The sequence below is a fragment of the Pagrus pagrus genome, assembly GCF_965226575.1.
Source record: "Pagrus pagrus genome assembly, chromosome: 6".
Taxonomy (NCBI): Eukaryota; Metazoa; Chordata; class Actinopteri; order Spariformes; family Sparidae; genus Pagrus; species Pagrus pagrus.
The window spans coordinates 3,294,717-3,314,037 of record NC_140190.1 but is presented as its reverse complement, the minus strand read 5'-3'; the positions used below and the strand labels follow the sequence as shown (position 1 = coordinate 3,314,037).

The following is a 19,321-nucleotide window of genomic DNA, read 5'->3' as shown; positions in this document are numbered from 1 at the left end:
GTAGAGCTGCGACCCACCTGCAGAGGCCCTGTCCACGCTGCAGCGGGCCGGGGTTCAAGTCCGACCCGTCGCCCTTTGCTGCATGTCACCCCTCCTCAACCTCATCCCATTTCCCATTAGCTTCTTACTTCTGACAGTCACATTTATGGTTAAAAAGAAAAACATAAAGTGATGTCCATCTGTCAAGGTTGTCTTGCTGAACAAAATGTATAAGTATCATAAACAAGAGCTTAATTTTTGCAATGATACGAAATCCAATGGAAATGTCAGATAGGCTTTTTGCGGAGGCAACGAGGGCGATGCTAACTTCCAGGTTAGCTGACAAAACACAACAACCCTGCTGCTAGCACTCAAAAATTAGAAGCACTCGTAAAAGTTGGGGAAACCTGTAACACAGTGCTGCTCGAGCTCATATCACGTCATTCATTTCATATTGTACATTAACTTAACTATGTGTAAAGACTTTTATGCCCTCGACTCCATCTTCACGTTGCCTCCTTCATCTTCACCTCAACAATACAATCATTTTTTTAGGAGGGTTTGGCAGAGAAACTCTAGCTCTGCACTACAAAACAAAACTTTGGACAGATTCCTTTAGATTTTGGATATGGATTCAAGCAATCATTCAGCTTGTAAAGAGTTTCCTTTCTTTTCTCTCCAATTATATTGAATTCCCTGAAGAAACATCAGTTGAACAACAAGCTGAAACAAATTGAATGCAGGATGTGTTTTTATGGATTTACTCATTTCACTTCTTTTTTACGTTTCTTTTATGGCCAGAGCTGCATAAAAACAAACTGCAGGTTTATCTGTGTATCATTTCTCACAAAGCTGGATAGAAGATTTAATAGGCTACAATTTTAACATTATTCAACAACTTTTATGTATTATTATTTCATGTTCGTTTAATGTGAAATACCTTACTGAGGCTGTATGGTATTGGAATTTATTGACAAAAAACAGCACAAGTCCATCCACTCACAACTTTCTTCAGGATTCATATTCTATGTTCTCAACCTTTCACGACCCCCAAGAAAAGTTCTGGTTGGTTCAGGTGACCGACTCTAGCCCCGGAATAAAATGTATTTTAAAGCAAACTTTATCAATGGTACAAGCAATGTAATGTAAAAGAAAAACTATTCCCCAGTCTATAATATGTTAATTTAACTTTTTTTCTCAACAACCATCTGGCGACCCGTGGAGCCAGTGTTGTGAGGAATAGTCCAAAGACCATTCTGTGCTTTGGTCTTGTCTTCTTGTGCCTTCAGCTCCTGCTATTGGTTGATAATCCAAATGATGCAGCTGCTTATCATCAAATAAATGACAAGCAGTGTTATCAAGAACCTTAACATAGTGGAAAATCCACTAAAGCACCCGCTGATGTTGCTGGAGATTATTTTATAGAGTGAAGAGACGTGAACTGAATCTTAAGCAATTCCATGTGTGAAATACATTCTCACATTATTGACGTCTGATCCAGCTGACACGCGCCAATCAGTGACAATCTGATGGAGCTTGTGAGTTTAACGTAAATGAGACAAACAGGAAAAAGCGAGAAAACAAGGTAAAAGTCCAGAGTGAACACGGTGCACAGGATGAGCTGATGGTTCACAGACTAGTTCTGGCTGCAGCCGCTCTCCTGGCATCAGCTACCAACAGTGTGTTACACCTCACGATCACCTTGAGGTCATTGTTTGACTGCTGTGCTCAGGATGCTTACAGCGTGTCGGAGCATCACCTCAATTAGCATATAAAGTATGAGGGAGATCTCTCTGTGTTTTCTCACTCATCTGTCTCTGTCCTAATGTTTCTCTGTTGTCTCTCTCTGGGCCCATGCCTCCATCTTTTTATGGGGCCTGAGCTTCTGCTGTTCTCTATACAGAGCCAGGCGTGTGTGTGTGTGTGTGTGTGTGTGTGTGTGTGAGAGAGAGAGAGAGAGCAGGAGAGAGAGACTAATATGGCACTGCAGATAGTGGAGATAGCGTAGCATAGCTAGAATGGAATAGAAAAGATGATGAAGATGAGATTTATGCATAAAAACCCTAAAACGTACCAGGTTCACAAAGCTTAAACAGCCAGATTTACACTTAACATAAATGTTAACAATAAATGTAATACATTAGAAATAAAGCAATGTATATTATGACCTAAGAGTTGATTTATTAGTAAACTTTGCCTTTTAAGTTTGAAGTTTTTGAGACTTTTTTAAAGTAAACATCTCGTACATTATTTATCATCAGTACACGAAAATATTTCAAGGTTTTGTTGAGCAATTTCATGAATTATTGAGACTCTTAAGTCATTGTTGTATGTGCATCAGAGAGTAATGGGACTGGAAATGAGGGACTTGAGAAAAGGAGCTTGTTTTCCACTTCTTCCAAACAGCTCCCACAATGCATCTTCTTTCTATGAATTCTGGGAGCTACAGGAAGAATACTAGTTGCTGTGCAACAAAATGATAGATTATTAAATTGAACAAGCAAACAAGTACAGGAAGTCTTTAAAGTTTCAATATCTGCAGTTCCATCCAAATTTGGGAGACGCTGGCTGATTAAGTACCATTTGATACAGCAAAGGATTCTGAATAAGAGAGGAAGTGGACGTTGACATTTGTTTTGTAAACTGGAAGAAAAAGTACTCCAAACTTATTTACTGATCTCTCCATCAGTAGATAGTTAGACACCTAGATAACTGTCCCTATAATAGAGTGTGCACAAATGTAGTTTAACTGTTAATGTGAATAACAGAGCAGGTTTTGCAAAAGTGAGGTGATTAAAACAGAAGTAAGAAACAAACACAAAAGCAGACAAAGCACACTCACTACAGTTTAGTCATTTCTTTCAGCGCTTTGGTCAATCAATCGGTGTGTTACTATAAATATAATCATAGAAATGTACTCTTAACTGGACAACAAAACAATGAAACAGGACGACCGTTAGATCACAGTGATGTTATTCCTCTGTGCCATCAGGCTCCATCGTTGTCCAAGAAAAATTAAAAACACACTGATGAGCCTCATGATGCACTGGCTGACATGTTCCTTCATTAGTATGAACACACAGTTTATTTACGACTCGATCCCACTGACGCTGAAAATAAAAGAGCACCACATGTGCATCAATCCACAGCTGATAATAGTCCCAGACAAATGCTCTTTTACGTCCTGTTGGAGTAACGTTCGCTAAAACTACAGTGACGGACTTTTTAAGGAAATTACAAAGCATTTTTTACATTTATTTTTTTAATGTGACTGTATATTTGACCTATTTTAACGATTTACATTTTCAAGAAGTAATGAATGTGCTCCGGGCTGTTTGCCAGAGACCGAGCACGAGAAGGTTCGGTGCCTTGCTTCAGGGCGCTTCCTGGCAGTGGCTGCAGATGGAGCGCACAGTGTTTCTCTGTCAACCTTTGCTGACCAGGATTTGCATCTGATCCAGCTATTCAAATCAATCAATGAGCTGCCAGTCACCTGCTACTCTCACTCCTTCCTCCCCTGTTCTGCTATTGTTACAGCAGAGTGGAAATGGCGGAATAAAATGAAGTGGGCTCATATTCGGGCCATAATTTGTGAATGATGTCGCTTTTCCCTTGTTTTATTGAAAACAGTAGCAGGTGCGAATTGAGCCGACATCTGCCAAGGTTATCAATTTCATAATAGTTATTAGTCCCCGAACTCCTCTACTGGGCCTTTCAATCAACACAGAGTCCATTACACTGATGTCTGGCCTGTCAACACACTCAAACACGCACATACACAACACTGATTCCCGCTTCCAGCAACTGGTGTCTGCCGCCGCATTAAGTGGCGCACCATAAAGCCCAAATCTGTCCATTCATTCTCTGCTCCTTCTGCAGCGACAACAACAATAACAACGGCCATTTTAAATGCACAATTACATGGAAGTGCTCTCGGGGCAGACGGGCTTGATGGCACGTCGTCGCACGTGCACGGCTCCACTCGCTCGGGCATTTACATGTACAATTTGTCGGAGCGATCTGAGAGTCTCTTGACCGTAAGTATCTGTCTGTTACGTGCGCGTTATGTAAATGGGAGACGGTCAGGCATGTTTGCCTCTTCGAGTGGAGTCAGCCGGGGACTCTGAGATTAAACTCTGCACACGAGCGGTGTCGGTATTAAAAGTTAATGTATGTGTTTTCTGTGCCAGTTGTGACAAATAGAGCATGTTCAAGTTTATTCTGGTTTAGGAGGACTGTTTAGAATAAAACTGTATAAGATAACCTCTGATATGCTGCTTCTAAACAACATGGCTGGTAATTCAATCCAATCATCAGAATAAATGTTGGGATACACTGACACTTTACATGTCTTCATGTTGCAGCTTTAAGGTTACATTTTCAGTGTTATGCAGTGACAACCCTGTAATTATGGCCTGGTTAGGTTTAGGCACAAGTATCACTTGGTTAAGTTTGGGAGAAGATCATGTTTTGGCTTCAAATACCTGCTCAGGTTCACCACAAACAGCTGGAGATGTCCCCACTTCCTAAACTCCACCACTGTTGCTAGCCAGTTGCACAGCTGACAGTGTTTCTCGTAGCAACACCGGCCTTTAAATGTCAGTCAACCAGTGACAGAGGAAACGCCCACCTCGGAGCATACAGCGCTGGTTCCACATAAAAAAGACACAACACATAACATGCTGAATTGCTGCTCTCCTGTAAGCCAGCATGCAGCCTCTGAACCTCAGGCAGAGATCTGCAGGTTTCTCCTAAATCCTGGCTTAAAACTGAAGGTGACCAGGCTTTTGAAGTTAACTGTCAGGCAGGGAGCCTGAGGACCTGAGGCTCACTGCTCAAAAGTTATTCTTTAAAAAAAAAAAGGCTACATATTATCCCATGACATTGTTGTATTTTCTATATTTTCCATTGTCTGAGTTTATTTGCCTCATTGAGGTCCTGAAATGTTTTAATCACCGTTTAAATTGTTTTTTTTCCCCCTTCTTCCTCAATGCTGCATCTTAAGAACTGCTTAACCATCCATCTCTCCCTCCATCCATCCATGTATGTACCATGGCAGTCATCCAGAATGCCCAGTAGGAGCTCAGCGATGCAGAAAACTAAATTGTTGTCGACCAGTTATTTCTCAAACGTGAGAGTGTTCAGGGGTAAGAGTCACCCGAGGGCTAACAGAGGAGACGCTCTAGCTGCAAACATTTGGAGCTCATCCGGCTCAGCTGCCACCACATCCCTCCTTATCCTGACACGTACAAACACATGCATTTATATTCCTCCTGTTGTCACTGCAACATTTGACACCGGGTGTTTTTCTAATATTTACAGACGGGTAAACGTTGAATCTCTACTTTATCTCTGAGTAAATGCCTCGAAAACCTCGTTGACACAGAAACACCTTGCACAGAATCTAATGACCCCCTCAAGCTTGCTTATTTGCTCCTGCATTGTAGATGATGTTGATTTTGTCTTTCCCTGGCGCCTAAAGCTTCAGCCTCTCTCTGCAGGTAGCAGACCGGGGGGAGGCCTTTAATTTGTGATCAACGCTCTCTCCTACCGAGTCTCCCGCTGTGCTCGGAGCTGTGGGCGATGCTGGAGGAGGTGTTTATACACCGTGAGCTCTTCCTAGAAAGGTTGGCCCCAGGGCCATCCTGAGGTGACCCCCCCCCCCCATTATCACCGTCAAATACAAAAAACAGGCCTGGAGGATACACAGAGTGCACGAGGCCAGCCGGAGAGTCAGGAGGAGTTAACTCGAGCTCTGCGAATGACTAATAAGGTTGCATTGGTTTACTGAAGCCATATTTCATCATCAGTCAATCAGTATGTTTTTGTGTTTGGGGAAATAGTAATGATGACTCATTATGGAACAATGCACTGTTTTTAAAGGAATGCGTATGAAGCGAGCCGAGCGATAAAACTTGAGCACACGCTGCATCATCATTTGCATAAAACAGAAATTAGCTCATGAACAAACCAAATGCCACAACTACAGTAACTCACTGCACCATTCACTTCTCTACTCACTATCTCAGTGTTCTCGGCAGTTAAAGCACCTGAAATTATTCCTGAACGAGAACACTTTTTCATTAAAGCTCTGATTTGACGCGTATGCCTGGCTGCCGTCTCACTACCCGGGGTGGGGTTCATCTTGTTACCATAAACAAGACAAGACACGAAAAAGGACAAACAGCGGCCTCGGCCCATCGAGCCTCGACTATACCACATCAGCTCTGAATACAAAAATCCTAAAGCATGCAAAATAGATTGAGTAAGGGCACACCGCAAACAGTGCATGAAGTAATAATGAGGAATTCAGACCAGCGCTGTGGGGACAAACAAAAGACAGACGAGGAGAGAAATATAAGGAGATTTTCGAGAGAAGAGACTTTAACAACTCTGAGTTTTAAGAGGTCAGATACAGTTCTGTTGATTTATTAAAGCTGCCGACAGCAAATATATTCTATGATAGTTTTTATCTATCCCACTAAGAACTTCTCCTCTCCAACAGAGAGGGTTAGGGTTAACATGGTATCGTATATCAATAGTTTTCCTCGTATTGTATCGAAGTCACACATTTCTGCATCATGACAACTCCAGCACTCACTGAAAAAAATAATTACATCTTCACTAATCACACAGCAGCAGAAGTTAGCTGACTTACTTCCCATTGTTCAGATCTGCTAAAGGTGTCTTCCAACATATCCTACACATACACATCGTCACATCTTCTGTATTAAACTGCAGAAAGGCAGAGTTAGGCCAACCAACACTGTCTCTAAAAATAATCCAAACGCATGTTGGGTGGAACAAGAATTATGCTCTCTGGTAATGTTTTTTTCTCCCAGTCCATGACGTGCTGCGTCTCTGTAGTGCACAGAGGTCACACAGGGAGGGTCAGGGTGTTGGCTGTTTAAAGTATTTACAGTTCCAGTGTGAAGGACTTTCATTAGTGAATGATCACCTGAAACCTCTTTCTACAGAGTGTGCCATGCTGCACCAACATGTTTCTACAGGAGCCCAGAATGGACAAACTGGCTCTAAAGAGGGCCCTTTGAGTTTTTTTCACATTTTCAGCAGCCATCATTGGGGATGGTAAGATGAGGAGTATTCGGTTGGTTGCAATGTGCAACCACACTGCTATGTACCACTGAATCTGACACATGCACCCTTTAAGTTTAGGCTAGAAGACAAAGATAGTGTCTCAGGGTAAAATCTTGTCCCATCTCTGTCACGACTACTTTCGATAATCAGGCCCCAACTCCTCTAAAGGTATTCAATATTTAAGTAAAAATAAGTGATGACAGTGACACAAGTGTTACAGAACATACATACTCATGTCTGTCATATGTGTCCTGTCTAAGCTTGGATAAAGATACTGTAGACCAGAGTTTACACCTGATAAATGCAAAAAGCAAAGATGTGTTTGTGTGTGAATGCTTTTATTAGTTGATTTAACAGGTTCCCCCACCACAGGTGTTTCTACACTCTCCAGCCGGGGTGAAAAAGCCTTGTGAAACAGCACTTACACACCATCTTGGAGGCAGTGAAACTCTCCGCTGACACCATGACAAATGAAATTGTTTTAGGTGGGTTAGCAGCTCCTTAAGCCAGGGTGAGGCCGCTCTCACTGCAGATTTTACAGACTGGTAACCCTCCGAGCTGCTGAGCAAAAAACACATCCTAGCCTCCAACTCGTTGGCAGGGGACGGGATGGAATCTGAATTTTAATAAAAGGGCAATATCAGGCGGATAAAAGCAATACTTCTCACAGAGAAAGAGATCCAGAGACGGAGCGACAGTGACAGAGAGACAGATAAAAAGAAGGGAGAGCACAGTCTATCTAATAAGTAGCCAGAGGAGCAAACAGTGTGAGAGGCTGCGAGCCAGACTAATGTGATTTCTCACACTGTATGTGTCCATAATGACATTGTTATCGAGTGTGGGACCACAGAAAATATCCATAACACACCTCAGACATGACATACTGACCAATCACCTGCAAACAGTGTGTGTGGGGGTGTATTACGGATATATGCAGCAATTGTTTTGTGCAGTTTTACGATGCATGAGTCACGCCGTGTGGTAACGAGCCCCCTGATGCTTTGAGTCTAAATGAATCTTCTGAATCTCTGCTTTCCTTTCACCTCTCCTTTTGAGTCTATCCTTCCGTCTCTCGCTCAGAGGACCTCCGCCCTTTTTTCGTCCGCCCCTCTGAGCCATTGGCAGACATTAATAATTCAGCCCTGAGTCATTATTTCAAATATTAGAGAAGGAAATTGACTCTTTGACAGAGTAAAAAAAGCCAGACACTTGCACCCACAAAGGGAAAAGCCAATCAGCCTGTCAAATCCACACTTCACATCTCTTTTCTTTGCTTTTAATAATTTTCTTGATTCTACCGCAGCTTTTCCACATCTCGAATGTTACATCACCTTGATGTGCTCTCCTCTTCCACCCCCCGGTTATATTCTTATTTGCTGTCTGCTGTTATTGCTCGCTGCTGTAACAGCCCCGTTTCCCAATGGGGATCACCGGCATCTAATCTAATCTGAACTAATCTAATCGTGATAATACCTCGTCTTCTGATGAGTGAGCTAACCCTTAATTTTAACAATCTGTGTCATAGCGTACTGCATCATGTCTGGAGAGTATAATGCACTCAATAGGTGCTCGTGATGCTGCTTAAATGCCTCCAAAGAAGTTTTATCTGGCACAAGAATGCAGAGTCAAAGCCTCCATCACTCTTCCCTCCACCCTGTAGCCCCTTTATTTCCCCCGCAGCCCCGATCCCTACCCACCTTGTCCTCTCTATAGACAAAAGAGCAATGTTTATTACACCGACTCCTCTAATATAGCTCTGCTGTGTAAAATCATTAGTGGAAAAGGCTTTTCATCGTGTAATTATTATTGATTTGACAACAAGCTGTTCCAGCTGTCCGACAGTGGCAGCAACAACTCCACAAGTTATTAGGATTGTTTTTTAAAAAGAGACGCCGATGTGTGCGATCGAAGCAACACCGGTGAGCATAGACCCGTTTACCAGGCTCATTCTGAGAGAAAAGGACAGATGATGGGAGTGATGTGATTTGCGATTGATGTCAGAATATAAATCTGCCCTCCGAAGTATTTGCCGTTTGTACTTTAATGGGTGCATTACAGCACAAACAGCAAAAAACTTCGGTGGCTGCACTAAAAGAGGCATACGGCAGGCTAATGCCCACACGATGATTACATAAAGCATCAATTCACAGGTAACCGTCAGACTAAATGCGAGACATTTTTAAAAATCTGGATGCACAGCAATAACATTTTTCTATGATTCACTTCTTTAAATGCCAAGTGCCGCCTATTTCCATAGTGCTTAAAGGAAGGAAGAATACTTTATTTATAAATATAGTACCATAATCACTGTGGATGTACACTTTGTCTAACCATGGGGGCAAAGCACAGAAATAAGCTCTACTTCATATGGAAACTTGCAAATGTTAAATATTGTGCCATGTTCTGGTAAACTTTTACAGAAGAGCAATAGACATCCAACAAACTGGCATGGGTCGAGCACAGCCCAGGACAGGACGGCTCTACAGAGGGTGATTAAACCTCCCAGGACATCATCAGTACCAACCTACCCAGCATCAGCGATATCAGTAAAGTCCTCCTCAGGCTGTTGTAGAGAAACAAATAAATTAACCTTAAAGACTGAACACACTAGCCACCAACATCCAGGTGAGATTTAAGATCCAAAACTATCAAGGCGGTTTCACTTTTCATCAATCCAACGGATCTGAAAAAGATGGTGTAAACACACAAATTTGCCAATTTGCTTCTGGGCCCCAGTTGATCCTCCTTCATACACCGTCACCTCCAGCTTCTCATAGAGTGCACATGCTAGACTGTGCAAATCAGTTGATTATTCATCCAGACACCAAGCAGTGCACCTGTGCCAATAATACAACCTGGCCCCAGGTCAGGGAAGTGTTTTTATGCATAGGTGAATTAGACAGCTGCCGAGGGGGCCACCAGCTGGAAGGACACCAAAGAGAAGGGACTTCTGAATCAATTTCAGGTGCCCAGTATGTCACGCTGATGTGTGCTTTTCATTGTTCATCTGTATTCGTCTCATGTTTGTGCTATCAATGTGCTTTGGATTTTAAAAGCGGTTGTTTTGTCAACATCGAACTTAATGTAGATTACCTTACAAATGAATGTAGGCTAAATGCAGACTAAGTTTGCACTTTAAATTATGTGATGTGAGAAGAAAATGAAAATGAAATTGAGATAAATATTTAATCCTACATTGTTTTCAAGGCACCCACAATACGATACTGATCATACACAGGGCTGGGCAATAAATACAATAGAGTTATTGTTATCCTGATATGAGACTTCATGGTCTTAGATGTTGGATGATATGATATGTGTTGTCTTTTAGTTTGTGGTCATCTCAATCAAATAAATGTTAATTTCACTGTGAAAATGATGTGAGAACAATATGAACTAAAACAATTAAGATCTCAAAGGTACAGTCGGTAACAAGGCTTGATCTGGGTTAATATTGTTTCTTCAGTGGTGCAAATGCCCCAACAAATATCCAATTAATCAAACAAGTAAAGTCTAATTGGCATGCAGTGAACCCTAACCTGACTCGGAGGTCTGAGGCCCCCGGGCCAGTCGCCTTTCTTTGCCCTGTAATACCCGATTAATTGTCGGCTTGATTAACAGTAGTTGCATAAAATATGAAAAAGTTCCACCGAGCTGCTGAATCATGAGGGTACCACAATAAAAAAAAAAACACAGGGGGGACAAAATCAACATGCAGACTATAATTCAGTGAAGCCACGACTCATTGTCCTCAGCTAATTATGATCACAGAATAAACAGTGGTTTATATAATTGCAGTATGATGGAGTAACAGTAATGGATAACATCATCAGAGCCCAGTTGGTTACAGACTAAAACTCTACACCCTCCATGTGTTTTCAAAAATATCCATCTTAGTCCAACTCTGACCTTTCACCTTTTCACCTTCACCGATTTTGTTCTCGCAGCCGTCCCTTATTGCTCGAAACTCGGATTCATAACCTCAGTTTCAAGGTTCAAGTTCAGCATGTATCCATCCATTTGTCCCACATTGCTTGTGTGGCCTCTAGACTCATCATCTCTCTGGCAGAGTCAATATCCCTCCGTCTGTGTGTCCTAACCTTCGACAGACACCCACTGGGACATCCTCGCACCTAAAATAAACCATGTTGTCCTTCTGCACCCTGCTTACTCACAGAACTCTGCGCTGACGTACACGTACAGCAATCATTCATTACCACGGATGACTTACACAAACAGGTGCCCTCATGCTAACCAGCTACAGAGGCCACTGCGTCTTGAAACACTGTGCCCTCAAACGAACCAAAACCGGGGAGTGTTTATCTGAATTATACCGGAAAATAAGACTCAGTTCCACTCAAAGCAAGCGAGAAAAGGTTAATAACATCTATTGATAAAATAACCTTGTTTCACTCCAATTAAACAATAACCTTCTTTATTCAAAATTACCAAAACGAGGGACTAAAAAAGTATAATATGCAGCGCAATTATCCAAAACACGGGAATGATTTGTATCTTGTGTACCTCCAGTAAATTAATCACACCAAGGGCCCCGATTTTTATCTTCTGCCCTTGAATTAACCTAAACAAGAGACTTGATGTGGATCTTGTGCATGGAAATTAACCTAACAAGGGAGTGATATGCATATTTTCCACGGAAATTATGATTTATTAAATCAATAAAGAAACATTAAAAAGCTTAGTTGGATATGAAACAATATACTGTTTGTCTTGTGTGTTTGAATCGACAGGAACGAGGAAATGTCAGTGTTTTATTATTTCTAAATATGTCACAAAGGGGTAAACAGTGTCTACCTCCTGGACTCCAAGTAAACATGACGGTACGGAAAATGCATACAGTGTCCAGTGTGCAAATGAATGCAATAGAATGATGCTGCAACCTTTTATCTAAATGAAGAAAATATGTATAATTCAATCATAAATAACAAAAATGTTTCTTATGCACAACAAATGATCTTAACAATAGGTATCCTGAGCTTCACAGTTAATTCATTCATTTGAAAACAACAGCAGTCGACAACATAATCTCCACTCAAGGTCAAATTATTCGCTCGTTGTGAAGCTTTCAATTATATTAATCAGTCATCATCAGCAGATAATGCACGGCAAGTTTCCATGGAGCTCCAGGCACTGTGTTATGATTGACAGCTCATGAAAAAGCAAGTACGTGCAGATTGTGTCGGGATATTTAGCGACGATAAAAACGTTGTGACAAGGTACAAAGTAAAATATCATGAAGCCAACTTCAAACAATGCCCGATCTTGTCGGACACTTTGGGGCAACAGTAGGTTTTGACCACAACATTGATGAAGTGAACTTGTTGGCAACATTATCATGAAGTTTCCAAAGAGCACCTGTAGCGTTCAGCAGAAAGACGCTGCAGCACATCGTCTTCAACATTATTATTCATTTGATGTCATTTTTTCTGGTTCACCTGATAAATCTAAGTCCAATATTCTGTTTTTAGAAATGTCTGACTCTTTCGCTGCAACATCTTTCTCTGTGTTCAGCAGCTAGGTGTTTGATGCTGAAACAATAGTGTGCAGCAGGTTTTTGGAGCTTTTTCACAATAAAAAAAAAACCAGCTTCGACCAAAAACAACAGCGTAACGATGAGCTGAGACGCCAAGTGAAGCTAATAAAAGCAGAGGGGGAATTGCAGATTCAGGTGGTTATTCTCTCGAGGTTCATCAAGCAGCACTTTTTACACTTGTGTCATTTGATCCCTTGTTATTACAGAAGCAGGTTATGGCCGCGTGTGGTTGACCCTGTTTTGTATACTGGTGCTGTTTAGCATACACTGACATTTAAAGACAACAGACATTCAACACCTCCGGGATGAACTGAAAAGAGAGACGGACCGTGTTGTCGAGCGTGAGTGGTCGCTGTCAGTAATGCTGTTGTGGCTGAATGGGAGAAAATGTGCCCTGATTGTAGCAATTGGACCTGCACACCTGTAGCTGCTTCCAACTGATGTGAGATATGTATGTAGTAATATATGTAGTAACATGACTGTTGAAGAGTTTAATGGAATGGGAGCAGATCCTTGCAGCCAGGTATAAAACTGGAATGAGATTTTCAGCAATTATGAATGTAATGTTGAATAATCGACATACTTTTGGCGATGAAGTGCATAAAATCAGCAACAAATAACAACAGGACAGAAAGTCGGCACATGTGTGCACTTGTTCTGTGTCACATCCAGACATTTTATTGATTTTATGTTTTGTCAGAACTGAAAATTATTTTTCCTTTTTCCTCCGCTTGTATTTCTCTTCCTCTTTTATCCGTTCTTCCTTTTGCTCCTCCATCTGTGTCTTATTTGTTCAACTGCCAAACAATCAGCGTTCAGAGCCATTTTCTCTCCTCTTCACTTCTATGCTGTCTCACGTCCTGTATCCCCTCCACCACCACCGCCGCCGCCGCCGCCGCCGCCGCCGCCGCCTCTCTTTAGCCTGTAGAATTATATTTTCCAAATTGCCTTGAACAATCACCTCTTGACTAAAATGTTGTATTATTTTTTTCCCAGCATATAACAATACCCAGCACGTCTCCACAGAATGTGACTGTGGATTTGCTTGTTGTAGTTTTTTATGTAGGCCAAATTCCCCATGAAGAATCTAGCTGCCAGCTAACTGCCCCGGAGTGCAGATTATCCAACATTATAATGGGTTGATAACCCTGTAAATGCTCTATCTCTTCCTCTGCAATGTGTGTGTGTGTGTGTGTGTGTGTAAGGGCGCCTATATCAGTCACAACAATAATAACTCTCAGCCTTGCTACGATAACCGTAATCTGACACAGGAAGTAATTCCTTGTCTTCATCCAACAACAGCTGGATTTGCCGCCGTGGCTGCAGGCTGATAGTGTCATGGGAGAAGAATAAGGGGCTTCTGCCCCCACAGTACAGGGATTATGTTAAGACAATGGGCCTCTGTGTATTGGCTTTCTCTTTATCTGAACTGTCATATTAAATTATACTACATGGATATGTACTGTAATTGTTTAATGGATTTGTAATTACACAATTACAAGGTGTAAAATATGGAGCTCCTCAATACACGGAGAAGGAAGACATGATGGTGCAGAAGACTTTGTACTGGAGGTTTTATCACACAGCAGCTCTCAACTAGAACATTTATATCTCGTTATCTAGAAAGTCTACCGCTGCTTCTCACATGTACATATACTGTACATATTTCATTGGATTTACATATTACGATTTACATATTCTAAAAATAGATGTTGCTCACGGGGTTACGCATGAAAATCACATGTGGAAATAGTGTTCATCTTCTTGAGTTGCAGTGTTGCTATTTTTATTTGGAGTGTTGTGCATCCATCTTTGTCTTGATAGCTTGACTGGACTTGGTCCACGATCCAAAATTAATACAGATTTATAAATATCATTTTATGAGGATCTGGAATGAAAAGGGATTCACCTGTTTTACTCTGATGAAGACGTGCTTCATTTCAAAATGTCTCACAGTAACTTCAGATCTCATCACTCCAGATGCACGGATATTCATTTATCACTTCTGAATAACTAAATTATCATCCGACAATATCATCCAATGCCAAAGACCCTCTCTACAACATGAGCATGAAGATTGCATGACATGATCAAGATTTGCTTTCCATTTCATCTCTTCGTCTGATCACGTGCGAAGCCCCCAACACAATACTTTCTTATCAAGATTTTAGAGAAACTTCTTCTTCCTCCAGACTGAACTTTGCATCATTTGATCCTTGAGATCGACACCATCCACAGCTCCTTACAATCTGATTAAGAATGAAAATTAACTGTAACAATTAATGAGGTTTTAGTTTGGTGTTTGGAAATAACAACACGAGAAAATAAAGATGCGCCTGCACACCCTTTGGCTTCAATCATGACTCTGTGTGTGGTTTTTACTGTTGGCTTCTCCAGTCTGTAGTGGAGTAATTAGCACTGCCCCCACCCCCCATAGTTTTTGGAGGGTCACTCCAAAGCAAGAATGACACTAAAAAGATGTGGAGAACTGGGACAAAACCTCATTAACACTCTTCCCTAACTACAAACCTACAGTCACAAGGTCTTCTCACTGAGGGAAACTCTCTTTCCCAACTGTGAGCTCAGCCAACTTTACAGCAAATGACAATCAGAAGAAGTCGCGGTATCTTTAGTGTGCTGGGTAACTAGCTGATTTTGTCACATGTATTATGGGATGTTCCTTCTCTGGGCAAGTGGTCTTACAGGGCAGGTACACTGGGGGGCCATCCTGCTCTCGGCCACGGATGAGGAACAGCCGTGTTTTGGCATGTGTCAGTTATTGTGGAGGCTCTTGTGTCGTGGTAACCGAGAGAGACGGAGAGTGAATAGGTCAATCAGGAGAGAGGCAGGGGTGCAACGAGGGAACAGTATACGGAGGTAAATCCAGCACCATCTGTGTGTTACGTAACTGTGGGAGCAGCTTGAAAATATCACCCTCATTACACTGTCGCCTGATATAAGTTGAAGCTCTGGTAACGCTGCATATGAAACACTTTGTGACTCAAATGTCAGAATGCTATTTTTGTCTTCCCTTATTTTCATAGTCGCAATTTGACTTACTTAAATATCCCTAAGCAGTGTGCATTTACAGTGTGGCTGCCAAAATCCAGATAAGGGAAGACAGACATTGATAAAAAAAAAAATCAATATGATCATCTCGGTGGCCTTCTATTATTACTGTGCACCAACATCCAGCAGCTCTGGGCGCCTAGTAGCGAAGGTGAATATCAAGTCCCCTTGGGAAATTCAAGCTGGGGACCTACTGCATGTCATACCTCCTTTTTCGTGCCACATTTCCTGTCTCCACACTGTCAACTGTCACAAACACAGGCAGCAGTGCCAGAAAACAAAAAAAAAAACCCAAGCATGCATGTTAAACTGCCAAAGCCCCAACATCACCCAACTCTGCTGCTGTGGCGATGAATCCACAGAGCTGTCCGTGGTGCTGAAGTAGCAGAAAGATTTGTAATGCACCTTTTTTTTACTCTCAGTCCCACCGTTCTGTACGTTTATTGAGGGATCAACAGTTCTTAAAACTACATACTATATTGTAGTCTATGTAGATCAGTGTTAATCAATCCTGTTCCAGCCTAGAGTGGGACTCACTGCTGCCTGTAGTATTCCTATAATATGCCTATAAAACTATTATTCTTATATGACCATTCAGTTGTGTCTGTGCTTCCGATAATAAACCCCTGACTGAGCAACCTCTGTAAAAAAAAAGCGGAGACATGACTAAAGATATAGCTTTCACTATATTGTTAAGTTAAGGGACTACGCGAAATTATGACATTGTGCTGAAGACGATGTGAAATTGAAGGTCCATCAAGGGAAGGACGGTGAAAACCAGGGTGATTTTAAAATACTGTACAAGAAAAGTATCACGTCTTGATTACTAAAGCTGAATGTGATGTTATGTCATAGCAGTGCATCTATAAGAGAGCAATTTACATGGCTGAACTTCCATTATGATACAGAAAGGTCCATAAGTTCCTTATTTCTAATACCACATGTCTTTTGTCCTGTACTCCTGCTAATATTTATTTCCACAGTGTGTTTTAATATTTCTAATGAACGTATTATCATTCGGTGCATCTCCGCGCCACACTGCTGTCTGATGAAGCTCCGCAGAAACAACCTGAAGTCGGCGGTCACTAATTCTGTTTCTGCGTCGAGCACTCCTGTTTTAATGTGATTCCTCTGTCTTCCAACGTCTTAGGGGGCTCTAAGTTACTAAAGCGATTAAAAGCAAAAACCCCAATCTGTTTCGAGCTTCCATGTGAAGACAATTGGCAGTTCTCAGTTCATTTTGACACTAATGGAGAGGCAGTGAATTGCGTGCCAGCATGTGATTTAGTGATTTTTTTCCCTATTTTTCGGGGGGGTGGGGGGATAAAAAGGAGGACAGCATCCTCCAGAGAGAGCTCCATTCGGTTGGCTGGCGTGCAGTCCTGTTACTGGCAAGTCAAATAAGGATACATGCTCCCTCCTCTTCCATGTCACACACTCTGCATCTTTATTTCTGTGTGTTTTGTGTTTCTCCTTCAACGCTACACACACATGCAAACAAATTGCACACTGGCACGTACCGTAAAAGTGCAAACACATGCCTGGCCTGCAGGCACAATGAGACACACACACACACACAGGGGTAAGAGCATACACACACACACACACACACAGATTCGCTTATGGGCCTCAGGGGGTGTGTGTTGGTCAAGGAAGACAGCCGTGACTTTGCCAAAGGGAGTGAGGACAGTAGAGCAGAGGTGGGGGGTTAAGGGGGTGGGTGCTACAGAGATTAATGATCTGAAACTCACTGTTTCTCCTGAGTGTGTGTGTGAACATGTGTGTGTGTGTGTGTGTAAGTGTGTGTCACAGAGGAGACATTATGCAGAGCACCGGTCTATCTCTGAAGGATGGGCTCGTTTAACGGTGAGAGGCTATTTCCACTGTGACTCGCGCTGGGGCGGATGTGATTTGGCTGGATCTCTTTTCACTCACACACCCTCCACACACACACACACACACACACACACACTCACACACACACACACAAACATACTGGTGCAATGTGGGGTGTCACGAAAAAGTCAGCTTTTACCAGGACCCCCCATCGAGTGACTTATTAACCTGCCACCCTCCCACACACACACCTAAACACAAACAAACACACACACACACACACACACACACACACACACACACACACACACACACACACACACACACACACACACACACACACACACACACACACACACACACACACACACACACACACACACTTACCCTCAGCATGTAAACTGAGGCAGGAGGCCGGCATGATAAGATTACTAAGGAGCTTGATTCAAGATGCTGCCTACACACACACCTACACAGTAACACACACACACTTACATGCATACGTACACATACACAGGGGGCACCACAAAACAGTTGTGCTGCATAATCACGACAGAGGAGGCAGAAAAAAACATGAATTAAAGATTGATTGACATTTAGCATGCCTTCCTTTGTCAGGTTAGAAATGCTCTGTGGTTTGTTTAAACTCCTAAACACCCTCAGTTTTATATCTCGCCTCCTGTTTCAACCCCATTAGCAGTCAATGCCGATACTTTTCTTTCCCTGACGCAAATACTGAGAGGAAACTCAGATTTTTATTTAAAACTCTCTTTATAATGTTTTTTTTTCTGGAACGTGGGTGGGCATAGCCTGGAGAAGCAGCATTATGCGGTTAAGGTCACCAATTGAACTCCCTGAAACAGCTGGGGAACTGGGTGGGTTGGGGTGGGTGGGAGACACACCAGCGAATGAGGTGCCTTTTAGCGAAGGCGCTCGCTGTGACCTCAGCGCTGATTTCTCTAGGTATCTCCCATGTGAGGATGCGTGAGTGGGAAGCACGATAACTGAAGAGAAGTATCTCAGCAAACATTTCCAATGCGCATTTTTCATTTTGAGAGCAACAGTTTGATGGACTGTTTTAGAAAACTGAAGAATGATCGAGTGTGCACACAGGCAACAATATTCACATGCAAGACAAAACTAAGTCACTGCATGGGAGGAGAAAGGTCTACTCACTGCTGGGCTTGAAATTAATAGGTTAATTCCCTCTTCAAAGCAAAGTTTTGGTAAGCTGGGCAAATAGTTAAGCCACAGTGAGCCATGACTCATTAGCAAAAGACCAATCTGGATGCTCCTCGTTCACCTGTCATCCATCTCCGTTCAACCTGAGGTCACCGATAGGTGGACCGTGTTGGGGTGTGGATCCAGACACCGTCCTAATCCGTACCCAGACCCGTAAGTGATGATTCATTATTGAGGATAATTACATTTAGTGGAGCATTTCTTTTCCACCCTTTCTGGCACTAGTGGATCCAGGAAACTCACAGACCCACGGGTTGTTAATCACCTCACGTGATGCCACTCAGCCAATCAAATCAGTGCATTCTCGAGTCAGATGGATGCAAAGAGGAGGGGCCAGTGCACTACACCATACATTTAAAACTGAAATATTGATATCATGTCAATAATACACATATTGTGTACGTAATCCAGCACCTCTCAAATCAATAATACTTCTGTTTTTGTACCTTTCACAAGCCCTAATCATCCCTGCACACACTGTATAGCAGCAATTTAAGTGGGGACTTAACTCTTATTAACCAGCAACTTAATGAAATAGCTTAC

General features: G+C 42.2%; 1 protein-coding gene across 4 annotated transcripts in view; it reads right to left on the bottom strand.

Moving 5' to 3' along the window:
- The window catches only part of nlgn1 (neuroligin 1), a 429,936-nt gene that overhangs the window by 130,195 nt on the left and 280,420 nt on the right, over nt 1-19,321 (bottom strand). The gene's annotated exons all lie outside the window — the stretch shown is intronic.